The sequence below is a fragment of the Manacus vitellinus genome, unplaced genomic scaffold (assembly GCF_001715985.3).
Source record: "Manacus vitellinus isolate BGI_N305 unplaced genomic scaffold, ASM171598v3 scaffold_0_pilon, whole genome shotgun sequence".
In the NCBI taxonomy this organism is placed as follows: Eukaryota; Metazoa; Chordata; class Aves; order Passeriformes; family Pipridae; genus Manacus; species Manacus vitellinus.
In genome coordinates, this window is record NW_021938789.1 from 23,329,807 (window position 1) to 23,349,171 (window position 19,365).

At 35.8% G+C, this 19,365-nt stretch overlaps 1 protein-coding gene across 2 annotated transcripts in view; it reads right to left on the reverse strand.

The window, feature by feature from the left end:
* Positions 1 to 19,365, reverse strand: part of SGCZ (sarcoglycan zeta) — a 182,450-nt gene that overhangs the window by 106,812 nt on the left and 56,273 nt on the right. The window lies entirely within an intron of this gene.

The following is a 19,365-nucleotide window of genomic DNA, read 5'->3' on the forward strand; positions in this document are numbered from 1 at the left end:
TATTTTGAAGCCATTGTTGACTCTAGTGTAGTGGAACAGTGAGAACTTGCACTTCTTCTCTGCTGGCTGAACTGTGAAACAAGTAGCCATAAACAGCTGGGTAACAGTATCCCCAGCTGCTATAGCTGAATTGTCAAATAATGCTTCTTAAAAAAGGGATGTTATATGTTACAGTATTTTCCTTGAAACAAGCTATAAGATGTTTATACAAATAATTTCACATAAACCCCTCAGGCATTTGTAGGCTTTCTAATACACAGTGCAATATGAGACAGGGATGCCTGGTTTTGAAAAGGAAGTAAGATAAATTAGAATTTTTTTTCAAATATGCAGTCTGCATTAAAAACAATTAACTCTTAATTTGCCCAATTCTATAGTAATAGTATATAAAATTGCAATGGGAAAAGATAATCTGAGAAAATACAAAACACATGCATTTTTGGCAACGAATACTCAACAAGAATTAGGTACTCATATGTTGATTTGGACATAAACAGATTTTCTAACTGAAAAGGAAAGTTCAATATGTTGTTTTATCTGCTTCTGTGGAACATTTGTAACTGACAGGCACAAAATAATATTCACAATAAAAATGGGGGAGAGAGGAGGAGGAAGTGAAAGAATCCCAAACCCCAAAATATACAAAAACACAAAAGTCAAGCTTTCAGAAAACTAGAAATGCTGAAATTAAAGTTGCCTAGAAAATTTCCATCTGTTCCATCTTGCAAGTATGCATATGACAAAAGTTTATAATTTTATATAGTATTTACCTTCCTGAATCTCAGCTAATGCCACACCAGGCTGGCACTATTCTCAATCAGCAGCTACTCACTATTTTGCTTTCACCTCATTGTCTTTGCTCCACAGTTATTGTACTCTGTTAAAACTCTGCTTTGAATACAGCACTTTCCGTTTTCTTCTCGGTTTCTGTTGTCATAAGTGTTTATTACTGAAGTTACACAGTTCTTCACAACTATTAATTAATTTTCAAAATACTTTCAGTAGCTTTATATTAAGTGATACTGTTATTATGTTACTGATAGGAACCTAAAGTGCAAAAATTAATTTACTATTTTTTGGTATTTATCATATTCTCTCTGTCTATTTTCAACAGTGGGAAGTTAATTTGTAAAGCAAGATTAAACTGCCAGAGTCTCAGAAACAAACTAATGAGAGAGCTTACTCTGTCCATAAAGGCCTTCCCTTTTCTAAGTGACATTTCTAAGCCCTCATTCTTTAGTTCTTCAGCAATGAGATATCCATTTACTAGAGTCCAACAGACTGAATACAGACAGTCTGCACAGACAGAAGCACTCCATTTTCAGTAAAATTACATTATTTGATAAGAGAAGACAGACACTACATTCGGAGGCATAAGTCACAAATGGTGTTATAAAACTGGAATAGGGTGACCTTAACCTCAATTTTTTGATAAATGCAATAATCTTCCAGACAATAACTTCCTGCAGTGTGTTTTGACTGATATGAAATAAGGCTGAATAGTAAAATAAAGAAAGTAGTCAGATGTACTACTACTATTACATGCTTAATGAGGCTCGCCCCATTCAAAGAATCACTGCCCACTACACTTTTTTCATCAATAACTCCCCATCAAGTTTAAACAGTGGTTGGAATAAGAAGAGTTTCTTGTTTCATTGAGTAAAAACTACACTGCTACAAATAAAAATCTAAGGGTTTTCACAAGTAAAATAAATTGATTAAAAAATTATTAGTATTAAAAAGATTAATCAGAGGAAGGTCCTTCTGCTAATCTTCCAAATAAACTCTATAAAGTTCAGGTTTTCAAGGCAACTAATACTCAAATTATCATTTTGATGTGATTTTATTCAAATGTAAAAACAGACTCGAATGAACTTAAAATAAGTAAATGCTAAGTTCAGGTGCTGGGACTGACTGGGGTGGAGTTTGCTTCCTCGTAGCAGTCTGTGTCATGCTGCACTTTGGAGTTTTGGCTAAAACAGTGCTCATTATCAATGCTTTGGTTATTGCTGAACTCTTCTTCCACAGTGTCAAACCTTTCTTTTTCTCATTCTCAGTTTGTTATATCATGTACAACTTTCCCTTTTTCTCATAAAGAATATAAAAAAACCTAACAGTGACCCTGTCTCACTTTGTTGTTTTCCCTACATAAGACACTAAGAAAAGCAACCCCTGAGCATTACATCCTTAGGATCATGTACTTGAACTTACATACACAAGCACAGAGAAAACTGAAGCACAGTAAATTGAAGCATTGGTTATTCTGAACCAATTAAAACATTAATAAATAACATTTTATATTTCAGGTTTGCATGGTTGTTTTCCTGTTGTCCTTAATAATAAAATACACCAAATATCCGCCAGGAAACTCATTGTTATCAATAATATTAAAGTTTTTTTTAAAACTTATGATGTTAGATGTGATATTGCGTATGATTTCTGAGTACATATTTAAGCCCAGGTTCTGTCTCCAAAAGCTCACAATCTGAAGGAAACACTGCACAAAACATGGAGGGGAAAAAAAAGATAATAACAAAAAAGTAGTGTTTTAGACAAAGTGCCTAAACACATTGTCCTATAAATTAATAAGCATTCACTGTCTTTTCCCTTGTAGGCATCATAGCAGAAGCTAAACATGAAATGGAATGTGGATGATGTGGTTGCATTGGTATGAAAAAGAACAGATGAAACGCCTAAGTGTACAAACATACTATGCCAAAGGGAAAAAGAAAAGAGGGTAAGATATCAGAAGAAACATGATTAAACTAATGAAGTAGTGCTGAATTTTACTGAAGATGGAAAAAGAATACTGAATTTGATATGATGGCACAAAAAGCAGGTAATGTAGAGTAACAGTAATGGGGATGATTAGGAAGATGAAAGATGTTAGCAGCTATGTTGTTGATAAAATGGAAGTTGTACACAAAAGGTTAGGAGGAAGATGACAAAGGAAATTATTTGTATTGTATTCACACATGCAGAAAGCTGGATTTAATGAACCAAGTTGAAGCACAATGCCATCTGAAAAAAAATGGTTCTTGGACATACTTATGGAACCACAATTGAAGGAAGAACCATAAGCAGCAGCAGTCCTGCATAAACAAAATGGGTAGTGATATAAGTAACAAAACCAGAGTGTATTCTCCTGGATTACTAGGAAAGATAACTGAATTTCAATAGCCAAAAATAAAGGTAAAACAATAGCAAGCTATCCAGGAAAACTCATTGGAATGGCAAAAATCTGGATTAATGAAAACATCTGCCTTCATTCGATTTGCTGAAAATAATAGCTGACGCTTTGTAGATATCAGGGAAAAGCTGGGGAATAAATTACTGTAGTACAGTGCAGCAGTGTTTAAAGGTATACAGACTAAAGAAAAAATAACATGGAAATTGTTAAAAAGCAAGAAAAGTCAAACTAACTGGAAATGGAAAAAAAAAAAAAGTAATTTCCCCTCAAAATTCTTACCATCCACATTCTTCATCCCAAAAGATTTTTTAATATTACCAGAAAATCTTTTCTATCAGAAAAGACTGAGAATAATTTTAAGACAAACCTCACAAGTTAGGATTCTCATCTGCAGATTTGAGTCCTAGATTTAAAATATTCCCTGATATAGATTTCAGCATCCAAAGAAATAGAATTCTTAATATTTTTACAGTCATGCATTAAGGCACTTGTACCTTCTTAAATATTTTCCTATATTGTGACTCGGTTTTTGTTACAAAGACTTAACTTACAATAACATCATGAGCCATGTCAAGGAGGCACTGAAGTACCTAAAGTCAAGCACATCCTGCAGTAACTCCCTGGACTGGCACTTACATTCAGCAAAGCGTGCTTTTCTTATCAAAAAAAACCCCAAATATCATTAAGTATGAGATATTCACTACTTCCTTGATCATACTGTAGCAAAAAGCATTAAAGAAATCAATTTTCAAGGCAGCCCAGTCTAAGGAACCTATTACTGTCAAAACCAAGTGATTAATTTCATGTGAGGAAAAAGTGTATCAAACTGGGTAGTTGAACAATTTTACTATTCAAGTGTGACTATAAAACATTGCAGTCTTTACAGTATCTAAGTTTAGACTGTTACTTAGTATTCCAGTACAAACAATGTGTGCTTTTCAAACAGCTTCCACATATCTTTCAATAAGCAACACCTTGCTCCATTGATACACTCAATAAAATAAATGGGGAAAAGAGTGAAGTAGCTTGCTGCAGATTGATCTTTGGCTCTCAGGGCAAAGGAAATCAAAGTGTAAGAAATGCCACAAAGTTGCTTGTAAATAGCTCCTCCTTCATCTAATAGCCTGCTCAACAGAACACTCATCTCCTAAACGATAGCTTCAAGTTCCTTCTCTGCAACTTAAAGGGATTAAAAATACTAACCTTCACATTTTAGACGAGTGTTAAAGCCACAGTGACCCAGGGACCTACCTAATCTCCTTGCATATAGCTCAGCATAACAAAAGTCATTGAGAAGTTATTGGTTACATTGGCAAATGGGAGAAGTCTCGTAAAGGAGATAATTTCATGAGAAAACTTGAAAATAAATCATTTTGGGGGATGATAGTGCGTTCTCACATATCATAAATTTCCTATGGCATGGCTAAACTCCTGATCACTGAAAAACAATGAAAGATATGTATTTGTGAATCAACATTTCAACCTACCTGAAGGGAGGTTGTAGCCAGGTGGGCGTCAGTCTCTTCTCCCAGGCAACCAGCAGTAGGACAAGAGGGCATGGTCTTAAACTGTGCCAGGGGAGGTTTAGGTTGGATAGTGGGAAGAAATTTTTTACAGAGAGAGTAATCAGACATTGGAATGGGCTGCCCAGGGAGGTGGTAGATTCTCCATCCCTGGAGGCTTTTAAGATGAGCCTGGATGTGGCACTTAGTGCCATGGTCTAGTAACCACGGTAGTGTTGGATCAAGGGTTGGACTTGAGCTTGGAGGTCTTTTCCAACTCGGTTGATTCCATGATTCTATGAATATCCTGCTGACTTTTATAACAGGGCAAGTTAAGAGACTGACAGGAGAAGATAATTTAGAAAGCAGTTTAGTATCACAATTCATCCCTTTAAAAGCACAGCATCAAAATCACCTTTGTCATCAGATCATTCTCAGTCTACAGCCCTGGGGATGGTGGATGGACACAAAGCAGCTACCTGCTGTTATGTCCACAAAGGAACTGTGGAGAGAAATACTTCAATCCAGGTTCTGCGCTCAAACCAGGGAACACAGATCTACACCTTCTAAAAACAGAAATGAGGAACAAAAGCCCCTGTAAAAACCCTTTTGGAAGCTGGTAGAAGATCCATAACCAAAGCGGTGAAGCAGAGAAGCCCATATGATATAAAAGGATATCAATAACAGGCTAGGCATGAGGAGTCCCAGAGAAAAAGTAGTTGACCAGCTGGAAAGGAATGAAGGAGTACCAGACATGGAGGGTGTCTCCAGAGAAGCAGCTGATTAGGGAAGCAAATGGTCCAATCCCTAATAGTAAATGTAGAACCCATCTCAGTGCTAGTGGAACAGAAGCTATATATTAGTAACACAAAGAATTATGAGTTAGATTGGATTTGAGACTCACCAGCCGTATGATTATTACCTCAAGCAGCTCATTTGTAATTACAGTAATATCACAATCTAGGGAGAGAAGGAGATGGAACAATTCAAATTCACGTAGTACATCTTGTTGATGAAGAACAATCAGGGAGCATGAATAAATTCACTTGTTCTGAGGTTCAGACCAAAAGGGAGAAAGAATTAAGTGACTGCAAAGGACAGTTACAAAGTTAAAGAAAAACAAAACAAAACAAAAGCGACTAACCAATAACAACAAACTAAAAAACCAAAACACTGCCACTTTGGGATTTCCCTTGAAGGATCAAGCAGATGATGTATATGTGAAGAGTAAACCAGAGCAGAGACCTCAGTGATAACATAGGCTACTGACCAACATCCTTTGTGAATACAGCAGAAGATAGGATGCAGAAGAAGCTCCTGAAATGCTTTCATTACAAGAGTAATAAGGATAGGGACTGTTTCCCATTTGCCTCCAATTCACAGAGAAGAAACAGCTAAGAATGTGACTATCAAGTGGTAATGTAGTTGGGATTGGTCACAAAAGGACAGAATTCTTGAAAGTTAGAATAGAAGGAAGATGATTCAAACTAAAAGCAATGTATTTCAAGAAGGCAAAATTCAGTAAAAGGGTTCTTAGTGAAATTTTCCTGTGACACTTGCCTAAGGTGGAAAAGGAATTAGAGTGAAATAGTAGCTCTTTAACAAACTAATTTACCCAAAGAAGAAGAAAGGTATGTGATAGATACTGAAGAATCTTGATATTTTGGATCATTTTTTTCCCCCTGCTTTTTATATTTCTTCTTTAGTCAAAGGTTAACATAAATTGGTTTTCTGTTTTGTTTGGTGCACCAGTAATAAAGGACTAAGATCCTGCAAGGAAAGGATGAATGCATTCACGAATACTTGTATCACCTAGGTATTTTCAAGCCAACTGAGTAAAACAAACTTCATCTTGAGGTACACAAAATCAGCAAATGACAAAATATTAGCTAAAATGTGCCTGCAACAATGACATAGCTCAGAGCAGTAGAGTGCAGCAATCCCTCCTTTCCCCACTTACTCCATGTTGGCTCAGACTGTGGGGCAGTGAAGGGGATTCCTTTTGGATGAAATTAAATCAGAAGATCTGTTCAAAGTGCAGCAACAGTCTCTAAAAGGAACAGAAAGGTCTGAATCAATGTGTGATCTGCAGCACAAGCAAGTCCCACAGCAAGTACCAAGTGCACATGTACTGACAGAATGCTCTCAAACCAGAGACCTCCTGTGTTCTTCTGCTTCTTGTGCCACTTAAAAGGCTAAAGGTCTCAAGGTCAGTAACCAGTTCACACAGATGCTCTTAGCTAAGGGCATTCTTTTATATTGTACCAAGACCTCCTGTGGCTGAATACACTTTCTTCGTCTTTCAGCTGTTGTATCCCTCTTCAGCATTTTTCTGATTTGCTTGTCTCATCTGCCCACCTCTTTTTTTTTTTTTTTAAATTAATAATGATTCCACTTTTCCATCTCTATTTCCCTTTCTACTTCTTTGGTCTCATAAAAGATTCAATATGTTACAGTCATAGTACCAGTTCATGGTCAAGTCAGCTTGACCAAGTCAGCTACATCCCCTTGCATCCGTAAGTTCTGCATCTACTGTCAGTTGTCCCCAGGACTTCGCACTTCCATTTGTCCAAACTCTGCATATCCTTTCATTTACCCTGTCCCTTTCTCATGCAAAGGAACAACTGAGGGGTTGGAAGTCATTAATTTCACGGTGCCACTTGATCATTTGCCCCTGCCACAAGACTTAAGACATCATCTCTTCCATGCTAAGCTGTTGTCTAGCCAATACCCAAATTTAGAGCCAGGAAGCAATAGGCACTATGAGTTACGTCTAAGTGAACAACAACTGAAATAAGACTTGTTTTGATGAAGAAGGGCATAAGAAGACCCATGTGCTCCTGTCACCTCCGCTAAATGGATGAAAGGATGCTCTTTCATCTGAAGAATTTCATGCTGAAGCAACATTGAGAAGCCTGGACATAAAGGATGGATGAGAGCAAACTGTAAAGGTGAAAACTAGAAAGGCAGAATTGGCATTTATCTTTTAAAAGGCAAAACAGTGGCAGTAAAAATCAACTTACCTTGAATCCTTTAAAAAATATCATGAACTCTACCAGAATAGGTAATCAAACAAGCTATTTGTAGGAAATTGAAAAATGCTCATGAGATCTATGAGATGTAAAACAATGAAAAACCAATAACAGAATAAGGATAACACAAGGGGCAATGTGAATAACCATAAAGTAATGGGGGGAGAGGGGGAAGATGTACAAGGAAGGGCTAAGCTTGATGATGTTGTTCAGACTGGAGAAGAAAAATTAAGGAAGCATATGATAATTTTAACATATGAAAACACTTTCTTCATGCCTACTGATAATTAAACAATGAACAGTGAACTTACAATGAAGAAACTCAGAATCAAAAGGGTGTCAGTAGACTATTTAGACTTTAGAAACTGGACCAGAAAGATGTTGCATGGTTGCGCAATATCCATCCGAAAACATTTTACATAAATTTTGGACAAACATATCAAGAATGATGCACAGTTTAAGCTATATTGCAGCAAATATACAGGTGACTTTTGGAAATCTCTGACATTCTGTCTATAATTATATATATTTCTGTGCAGAGACCATTACACACAGCATGTACCTTCACAAGGTGCCTCTTCTTTGTTGAGGAAATACTTGTAAAAAATACATTTAAAGCTCTTTTAAGCCCACTTTGTAACACTGCAAATACCTAAGCCTCACAATTAAAGAAAAATCAAAAGATGGTAGAATACATTGAAATTTATAACTTATTATTATTTTTTGCAGAATATACTTTTACCATGTTTACTGTATTTACGGCATTTTACTGAGTGTCTCTAGACAAGTGAAAATAAGAATGTTGTTTTCATACAGTATCTCACAGTTGTCAAAACAGAGCCTATCTGCATATTTTTCCAGACAATTTTTAATATTAAGAAAAATAAGAAAGAAGGAACATTCTAAGGGATGAAGAAGGAAGTATATCAGATTTTTCAATGATTGCCCTTTTTGATATTATAAGTATAATAATTTGTTCTAACATTGCTTTTGAATCCAAATAGAATCATTATATTTAACATATGATCTCAATTTCAACACTTATTGCTGATTTCATTAATCAGCAAAACATATGTACACTTGGTTTAAGAACTGTACTAGTGTTTTGCCTTGACTGTTTCAGGATTATGACAAATTGACTGTGCTGATCACCAGTAAACACTAACAAAGTTTTATTGAATTGCAAGAAATCAAAATACCTGTTCCTAGTCTAAATAATTAACATAATCTATATCTGTGGAGTGGGTTTTTGTGGAAAAAGTACTAGAATAATGGAACAAGCATAATTTCTTATTGTGTAGACAGTAAGACAGTTTCAAGAATACCTGCATAAGGTGTTCTGTAGTGCATTGAAACATGCAGTAGATTATTCACATCATTTTCCTACATTCATTTTCCTCATCATTCACAGGAGAAGGGTGAGCAGGGTCCTAGTTTAGATATAGGATGGAAGATAAAAAAGGCCCTGAAAACTGGGCTGACAGCAGACTGAGAACAATCTGTTTGATTATGTTCTTTTAAGAGAAAACTGAAATGAAACCCCAGAGAGCACAAATCCAGTTGTGAGTAGTGTACCATTGTACTTCATTGCAAAATGAAGATATCCATTGATGCAAGTCTGTCAGATGTGGACACACACTGGGATGATTAAAATGCATTAAGATTATGCCATAGCCAGACATAATGCAGCTGTCAAATAACAGCAAGAATTACTCAAACACAAGAAAGGGCACCAAGCCTTCAAAGACAATGTACAGCATTTTATCTGCCTGTTATGCAAACTTATTGACTTATCTCATACACACCTAAAAATGAGGTCTAAAAAACACAGAAACTTAAAAGTGTATCTTGGATTATAGAATATATTTTCATGCAGTATCAGTAGTTATGCATCTCTATTTCTTTAGTTAATTAAGACAGCAATAGAAACAGTCATCGCAGTTGGACTGCTCCTCCTGTTTGACTCATCCAGCCACCCAGGTGTTCAAAGTATTTAGAGCAGCTTGCTCAGGACACTGTCCAGTTGGACTTTGACTGCCTCTAAGGATTGGGACTCCACAACCTCCTTGGGCAACCTCTTTCAGTGCCCAATCAACCTTATACAAAAACAGGTCCTTTAGGTGCATTTTACTTCAGTTTAAAAGCTAAAATGTCTGTCTCAATTTTTTACACTATAAAAATAGTAAGAGAACATAACATATTGTCAAGGACTCAGACTCAAACCTGGAATATACAGAACTAACATGAAGTGCCTACAATGAAATGGAGAGGCTCTTACTGCCTATGGTAAGGGAAATCTTGGGTCAGGTGAGGGCACTGAGATTTCTGACACCAATTTTTAGTCAGTATTTCATCAAATACATGCAATACAATTTTCAATATCTGAGTTTTAATATCCTAAGAAAATTGTGATTTTTAAATAAAGTTGAATAAATGTGACAAAGGATGGAATCTAGTGCTTTGTCATTTTTTTTTCCTCATGAGCGAATAACAACCTTATAATGACAACCTGGTCAAATGTGAAAATTATTTCAAATTTTAACTTATTTTGAATTTCATATTCTTTTAATAGAGGTCCAAGATTTATTATACTATTCACACAGAAATGGAGACCATAAAGGACTAGAGTTTATTTCTTCAGCAATTCAATTTTACTTAGCTCAATTTTTACATTCAGCTTCCCTGGAACTTTAAAGTTTTTCTCTCAGATAGGTACTGACTGTTGATGACACGATACAAAGAAATAGAGAAGTCATAATTTAGGTTGGTAATATTTCCAGTGCCTCATGCACACATTTTCACAAATGTCTGGTCTGATAAATACTATATGCAGACTGAAAAGCATCCTAACCCTACATTCCTAAACCTATCTTTATAAATCCAAAGTTTGCAGACGTTCAGAGCCATGTTAGTCCCTACCTTCAACATAAACGATTTACATAATAATGAGAAAAGGAGAAGGAAAAATATGTTGTTAAACCCAAATCCCACAATCAAAGTATTCTATCTCCAAGCTCCTGATTTTCAGTGCAATAAAGAGCTTAAAGAACTCAGATAAATCAAGAAAGACATTTTCAGAAAAGGCAAATCCCATTCACCATTTCCAAAATGTATTTTCAGATTTTAATTGCATTTTTCATTGCTATTTCATAAGCATCACGTTGACAGATACAGTCACAGAATGCTGAGTATCTGCACTACTACATAGCACCCAGCCTAGGAAGACAGATTGCATCAGCTGAAGTATCCTGCATTGCAAACAAGTTTTCTTGATATCTAAGAATCCACAGTACATTTCAAGAATATATTTAACAATTATGAAATGAAGTTGCCACTGAATGATACTAAAAGGAAAAAAAAAATCCAAACTAACCCACAAAATAAATACAAACATGTACTAAATAAAGGACTACATTAAAACAAGTAACATAATACCAGAATCCAGACTGCTCTTTTGCATTTTAATCTCTAACATACACTGTGTTGTAGCACATTTCTCAAAAAAAAAATCTGACATCTTATCTCTACAGTTTCTGAGACAAAATATATGCATTACCATTCTGAGATTAGAGTCTACATAAGAAATTAGATCGAAGAAAGAGTAATAAAACAGACTGTTAATCAGAATATGATATATGTCAATTATGTTTCTTATACATTGGTATATCATATAGCTTCCAGCTTCAAATAACTAAAAATTGTTGGCAGGTCCATCTGTTTTGTTATTCCCTTTGGCATAGGTTAAGTATATCACAAAGGTCTGGAATAGATTATATGTTGTTTTATTAGATTAATTTAATAGTGTATTGACATTAATATATGTCAAAGTTAATGGCTTTTTAACAGTACATGCTAATGATTAACTAGAAATACTGAGGAGGGCTGAAGGTTTAGGTTTAAAAAAGATTAATACAACAAGCTTTTAAAAATTACCATACATAAAACAGACAGACATATTTAAAAAAACAAAAGAAACAAAAAAGCCCCCTGAAACTAGGCTCTCTCTTCCTTTCATTCTAGGAGTAAAAGGAGGTGCTTATATTTTACCAACCCTGTAAGTATTCTCTATAATCTCATTGTTCTCAAAATATTTTTCCCTGAAAATGAGATAAAGACAGTAAAAAAAGAATGAATATGACATCAATATGATATTATATCTAGAAAAATAAAATAGAGAAAAAATTGTCATTCTGATCCAAGTTTATTAAATCAGGACACTCTTTACTAAATTCTAGTTGCAAAGCAGAACAGAAGCACATTACGTTCACCCTGCTCATCCCCCAATTTCCAAAAAATTCAAAGAATAAGAGTTATAAAGATAACTTTTAAAAATAGTAAAAATATTTTCTTATACTGTGTTTTTTTAAAATAGTGCATTACAAAGGGAAGTCATTAAGCCATTTTCTTCAGAGAGTTAAAAAATAAATTTGAGAGAAAATTGAGATAAAATCATTTAGGGGAACAAAAAGACAGTATTTTTACAGATACTTAGAACAATGGGATTCAACGGAGTTTTCCCCAAACATCTGTCAATGTCTAAAATTAGTAATACATATTTTACCTATATACAAATATTTAAGGTTATGCAGTAATGATATTTAATTTCATCAATTGAAATATAGTATTTCTCCACAGCTATATAATGAATCTGATCATGAAATGGCAGATACAAAAAAACCCCTACCCATAAATCCTTAGAGTCTAAAAACTAGTATCTATGATTTTCTGCTGCTACTCCATGCCCCTTCAACCCTTTTATTTCATTCCTGTAAGTCTCTTCCACTGAGCGATAACTTAGGAATTTAGCAATGACCATGGTATAGAATAAATTTGCTGGGTTTAAAAAACTCTCAGTGGATTGACTTCAGTTATATTCAAGGCCTCTTACCTGCAAGGGTCTTCATAAGGCTTTGTACTCATGACTCTCCCTACTATTTTTGTAAAAAAGTAAATGGGTGGTTTGTTTAGTGTCTGGGGTTTTGTTTTGGTTTTCTTGTTTGCTTATTTGTTTGGTTTTAGTTTTTTGGGGTTTTTTTTTGGTGTGAAATAGCCTTTATTTCTACCTGTACCAGATTATGTTCCTTTCAAATGTTGTAATTAAAAACCTCATTCCACAGTAGTTCTCTATTAACTTCATAATAAGATTTTCTTCAATATTATTGCATGTTTTGAAAATTCTGTTAAAGGTGGATTATTTTTGATTTATGTTTAATAGCAGCGTAAAATATAGACCATTCTATAACAATCAGACATAACTTACAGAGCATTCTATAACAACTAGCATGAACACTGAGCTATACTCAAATTTCAAAACACTTCAGTCACTTTATGCAGACAATAATTTCAGTGAGAATAATAACACTTCTGAGTCATATATGCTTGAAGAAATGACTCAATAAATTCAACAGCCTGCATGTAAAATGTCCCCACACTGTGCTTAGTCAGCAAGAGACTTCTATATGGAAATGCATATGTATGCAGACAATGACAAACATTACTTTAGATTGACACCTCCTCCAGCAATGCTCTCTGGTGGAACCTGATGAACTACGAACTCCAAGAACAAACCGCTAGTTGGGTAAAAAAGGCTGCACCACTATATACACAGGGCAGCAGACAAAGATTTTCTGTACACATGGTAGCCAGTTCTAAGCAGAGTGTCTAAGCCAATAGCACCCCCTGGAAACTGCCACAGAGCACAAGAATTCCCATCCCCAAATGAAAGAAATCAGGTAAGGCAGGCAAGAGACCAACATGTCCAAGTTGAGACCTGATGGTCAAACTAATGGGCAAGAAGCAAATGCATGGGCAGTGGAAGCAGGGATGTTGGGAAGAGTATAGGAATGCTGCCCAGTTGTGGAGGACCAAGGTGCAGTTGGAGTTCAACTTGGCAAGGGATGAAAGAATAGTAACAATAACAATAATAATGGCATATTATTATTATGTGTTGATCTGTCATCCAGAAGAGACAGGTCAAAGAAGGTGTACCCCCATGATAAGCAAGGCTGAAAAACTGGTAACAATGGGTGAGTAGAAAGCTGAGATACTCCACACCTTTTTCCCCACAATCTTCATCGGCAATCTCTCTTCCCACACCTCTCAATTGGGTAGACAGCAGGATGGGGACTGGGGAAGCAAAATGCTTCCCATTGTAAGAGAAAATCCAGTTTGTTACCGCACAAAGTAAGTGAACATACTTAACACTGTGGGACCTGATGACATTCATCCCAGAGTCCTGAGGGAATTGGCTGATGTAGTTAGCAAGCCCCCCTCTGTGATATTTGAAAACTCATGGCAGTCAGGTGAAGTCCTAGTGACTGGAAAAAGGGAGACTTTGTACCCATCTATGAAAAAAGGCAGAAAGGAGGACCCTGGGAACTACTAACCTGTCAGACTCACCTCTGTGCCTGGCAAGATGATGGAACAGATCCTTCTAGAAGCAATGCTAAGGCACACAGAGGACAGGAAAGTGATTCAAGTTAGCCAGCACAGCTTTGTCAAGGGCAAGTCCTGCCTGACCAAACTAGTGGCCTTCTGTGATAGAGTGACTACATCAGTGGACACCAATGTCATCTATCTGGACTTCTGTAAAGCCTTTGACATAATCCCCTCCAACATCCTTCCCTCTAAACTGGAGAGATATGGATGTAATGGGTGGACTATTTGGTGGATAATAAATTGTCTGGATCATAGAATCTTTCAAGTTGGAAAAGACCTCCAAGATCATTGAGTCCAAGTGTTAATCCAGCACTGCTGTGCTCACCGTTAAATCACATCCTGGAAGTATTCAAAAAAGATATAGTTGTGGCACTTGGGGGATGGCAATTCCGCTGCTTCCCTAGACAGCCTGTTCCAGGGCCACCCTTTCCATGAAGAACATTTTCCTGATATCCAATCTAAACTCCTCTGGTGCAACTTGAGGCTACCTCCTCTTGTCCTGTTGCTTGTTACCTGGGAGAAGAGAGGGGCACAAAAATGACCAGAGGGATGAAGCATTTCTCCTATGAGGAAAGGTTGAAAGACTTTAGCCTGGAGAAGAGAAGGCTTCAGGGAGACCTTATTGAGGCCTCCCAGTATGTGAAGATGGTTTATAAGAAAGATGGGGACAGACTTCTTAGTAGTGATAGGACAAAGGGTTATGATTTTAAACTAAAAGAAGGTAGTTTTAGATTGGATATTAGGAAGCAGTTTTTCTACATTATAGGTGGTAAAACTGGAGCAGGTTGCCCAGAGAGGTAGTGGATGCTTCATCCCTGGAAACATTCAAGGTCAGGCAGGATGGGTCTTTGAACAACCTTGTCTAGTTGAAGGTATCCTTGCTCATTGCAGGGGGGTTAAACTAGCTAACTTGTAAAGGTCCTTTCCAACTACTCTGTGATTCTATAACGTGTCCTACACTAAAAATTTTGTTCAAGACCTGGTTGAGGAGACAGAACACCCCCAGAACAAATCTGAGGATGTTGCTAAATGGGAAAGATAATAAGTGAGGAGCTGATAAAGCTGAACAGCAGAGCTTCAGACAGTGGGAACAAAAATCTAACAATTTCTACCAAGACATGCATAGTTACCCGTTTGGGAAGAATAATGACACCCATTTATACAGGTTAGTAAACAACTAGCTAGTACCAACTCTGTTGAAATGCATCTGAGGCTTACAGCAGATGTCAGGTTAAATACAAGACTGAAGGAAATTTCTATCTCCCTCTACTTGGTCCTGATGAGGTCACATGTGGAATACATGGCCAGTTTGGCATCCGCCCCACCTCAGCTCAAGAGTGATGTTTAAAGCCAAAGAAAGTCCTGTGCAGAGCTGTTGAGATGGTCAGGATCCCAGAGCACAGGACTTATAAGACGACGTTGGGGAAGCTGTTTAGTGTGGTGATGTGGCCAAGGGGAGATATAACACAAATTTTAACAGTTACAAAGCAGTTACAAAGATGTGGAGCCTCAATTATGGCACTAAAACAAAGACTCATCACCACAAATTGCACTCTTCAAGTCTCAGGTTGAACATTAGGAAAATTATTTTCCTAGGAGACGAGGACAGTTCGTGAGCATGATGTTGAGAAACACTGTAGAAGTTCCATACTTGGAGGTTTTCCAGACACCAGCTGAACCCACTTTGGTGTTTGTGACACTTGACACAGGAGGTTGGGACAGAGGACTTACAGGGGTTCCTTCTATTAATATTCCCGTGAGTCTTTGTAAGCAAAAAAAATTCATTGGAAGAATCTGTACATATTTACTGCTACAAAAGAGGTATATTCTTTTGAAAAATGTTGCTTCCTGTAACATAATATAATGTAGAAATGGAACAAAAACTATGAATAAAGAATAAAAACATAAGCTTTGCTTACAAAATTAAGGTTGAAAAGAGGAAATTAATTTAAAGACAGTACGAGGGGAGTACAGAAAGATAAAACTAGAGTTAGACTGCTAGAGGTAGAGCAGAAGAAAATGAGTGAAAGAGATAGCTGTCTTATATGAAAACGAGAGGAGCAAAAGCAAATTAAAACTTGAAAAAAAGAGCAGTCCAGCTATGCAACTAAATTTTGGAACTCCATGCCACAATTCAACACTAAATCCCTGTAATTCAAAATATAAGCCCAGGATTAAGTAACAGAAATTTAAAGGCAGAAAAAAAAGCCATCCAGTTAGGATTTCAGTAACTGAGCATTCACTAACAGACTTTCTGAAATATTTTCTGCAACCTGTACCAGTCACTGTCAGTATGTAGGGCAAGACAGTTCACAGTTGTACCTGGAGAAGGCTTTGAAGAATGGAAAGGTTTAAACACACAAAAGTCAGGTTTGAAGCAGCTTCTACCTTTTAAAAGGTTGACAGTATTGAAGTACCCATGTGACAAGACCCTGGAGTTTCATCTTTCCATTTTTCCATAATAACAAATCAAGGGGTGATACAATTTATTCTAATACGTCTTTTGAATTCCAGCTGTTAAAATTATGCGCTCTTAGCACGAAAACAATATATTATTACTGCCAAGTGCTATTTATCATTTCAGATGTTAAATTCTTAGTGGTATTAATTATTTATAGGGCAAAGCCAACTCAGCTATTAAAATGTAAAATAAGGATGCAAAGTATCCTTTGATAGATATCCTTTGAAATATAGAAGTGTCATAAATCTTCCAGCTGGGTATCTTTCCAGTTTAAACCCTTCAAATTATATGAACTTATCATAAATGCTTTGTGCTGTTCAGTTTAAGTAAGCCACCTATTCACTAGATAATTCAACGTGCTTTGCAACAAGATTAGATATTTGCAATTCACAGCAAGCAACTTCTACGAGCAAACTCCAAAATCCCAGTTTCAGAGTACACTTTGCAGCAGATAGGAATAACTGCCAACTGTGGTAGAAGCTTTTGCAGTGAAGAGCACACTTTGTTTGCAAGTACAGTAAAGACACAAAAAAGCATTTTCTATCAAGATGACAAAGCATCAAAATTTTCTTCATAGATATAGGAATGGCATTGTCCTAATTAACAATTACTGGTTTCATAAAGTATTTGGCATTCTAAACCATAGTAGAGACTGCAAAAAATGAGAATCAGTCTGGCTTGTACATTAAGCCAGGTGTGATGTTAAAATTTAAATAATAAAATGTTTGAAGTTTAAATAATTCTAGAGGATGTTCCCCTTTTTAAAGAAGCAGAAGTAAAATCAGAAAAAAAATTATCTCTAGATATTAATATTTAGCTGTAGCTGTAATTATAGTCCATAATAACATCTCTAAAAATAGAAATCTGGAGAGGGAAGTGGGGGCAGAGAAGAACTCCAAACATATTCAAAGACTTGTAAAATTATGAAATTATTATCTTTTATTTATATATCATATGTATTATTACATTATATTTCTGTAAGTATAGATCATATTTTTTAAAAAAAAATTAACTGCTGAATGTCCCTTTATTTTCTGGTAAGAAATAAATACAGAGTTAAAAATATGTGAATTGAATCTGAATAAGGGTGAATAAAAGCACCCAAGAATTCTAACATAGCCTATGCACCACATAATCTAACTTAGCAAGTTTCCTGGCAACAAATAAATCAGGAAATAAGTTAATCATGAACTATCTTTTCTTATAAAGTATGCTATTTCAGAGATTTACTTCGAGGTAGAAAGAATAGTGTGGGATTTCAGTTGCACAATCATTACAACACCATGGCTGTACATTCCCTCTATGTATCCTGTCTGATTCTTCAGTATTAGGCATTTTAAATAGTCAAGTTATACAAAGCAGATCCCTGACATGTGTCACTTATCAGATGACAACAACGATGTAAGGTATTTGTAGCTATGACTGCAGCTGAAGAGTGGCAGCAGCAGCTGGGATTTGAAAAAATTTAGTCCCTTCTACCTGAAGGCAAGGGATAAAATTTTCCCAGACTGACCCTAGAGGGTTTGGTTTTTTGTTTTTGTTTTTTTTTTTTAAACGAGGGCCACAGTTATGAGAAAATTGAGACAATGAAAAACAATTAAAGACAATAAAGGCTTTCACAAGAGAGGATTTGAACACAGTACTGGGAGTTCAGGGAATTCAAATTGCTAAATTCTCAGGTAAAAAGAAAGACTTTCGGAGATTGCATAGTCAGTATATTTAGAGAGGTATAGGTTTCTCCTTGGCAAATAAACACACACCACCCTTGCATAAACATCTCCAATGCCATTCACTTTCATGATGAGATGATGAGTTCTCATATCCTTCAATAGGTGAGATAGTACATCTAAAGAACAAATAATGGCCCCCTTATTATGAGGAATAAATTGAGCTCCTTAAGTATTTAATTTTAAAATTTTCAAACCACTACATGTATACACAATTGAACCTTAAAGTTCTTTTCAGCTTATTGTTATTCTTTTAGAAGTAAAAATACAAGAAAAACCACAGTATTTCCCTTAGGGCATCAAACCCAAATTAAATTCAAAAGGTGAGTGGAGGGTAAGGTTCTTAATCTGTTCATTTTGACGTTTTTTTTTGTTGATGTTGGGTTTTTGAGAGTTTGGGGTGTTTAAGGATTTTCTTTAAGTTTTCTTTGGTTTTTTGTTTCTTTGTCTTTAAATATGTTCCACAATAGCACCAGTCTCTTACCCTGCTACATCAGATTATCCTTTATGACTTTTAACTCTTTTCTAAAGACTTTTCTTCAAGATATAATCCCTCAACCTGTTGCACAGTCAATGTGTTTTTTTTGTCCCTAGCTGCATAACTTCCATTCAAGGTCTGTTTGGTTTTCAGGGTTTGTTTGTTTGTTTTAACACAGCATTTATATGAATGTTTGATTTATATGATGTTACAATGTACTGTTAGCAATTTTGCGTCCTCAGAAATTGTCACACATCCAGTATTTATGTTATGCCCTATATGCAGCTACAGCCTTTTAATAATAATCTCTGGCATCAACTACAGATCGACAGCAACCAAAATACTGATGATAAAAATCACTGGAGAGATTATGACATTCATTTATGCTCCAAGACTGACCAGACAGTTTTTAAACTTTTAAGTACCTCTCTCACTATTTCATTTTGTATTGAATAAGAAAGACTAATATAAAATTATGTCAAAAGCCTTAAATTGTATTGATCACAACTATTACTTTATCAAACAGTATGTAATACC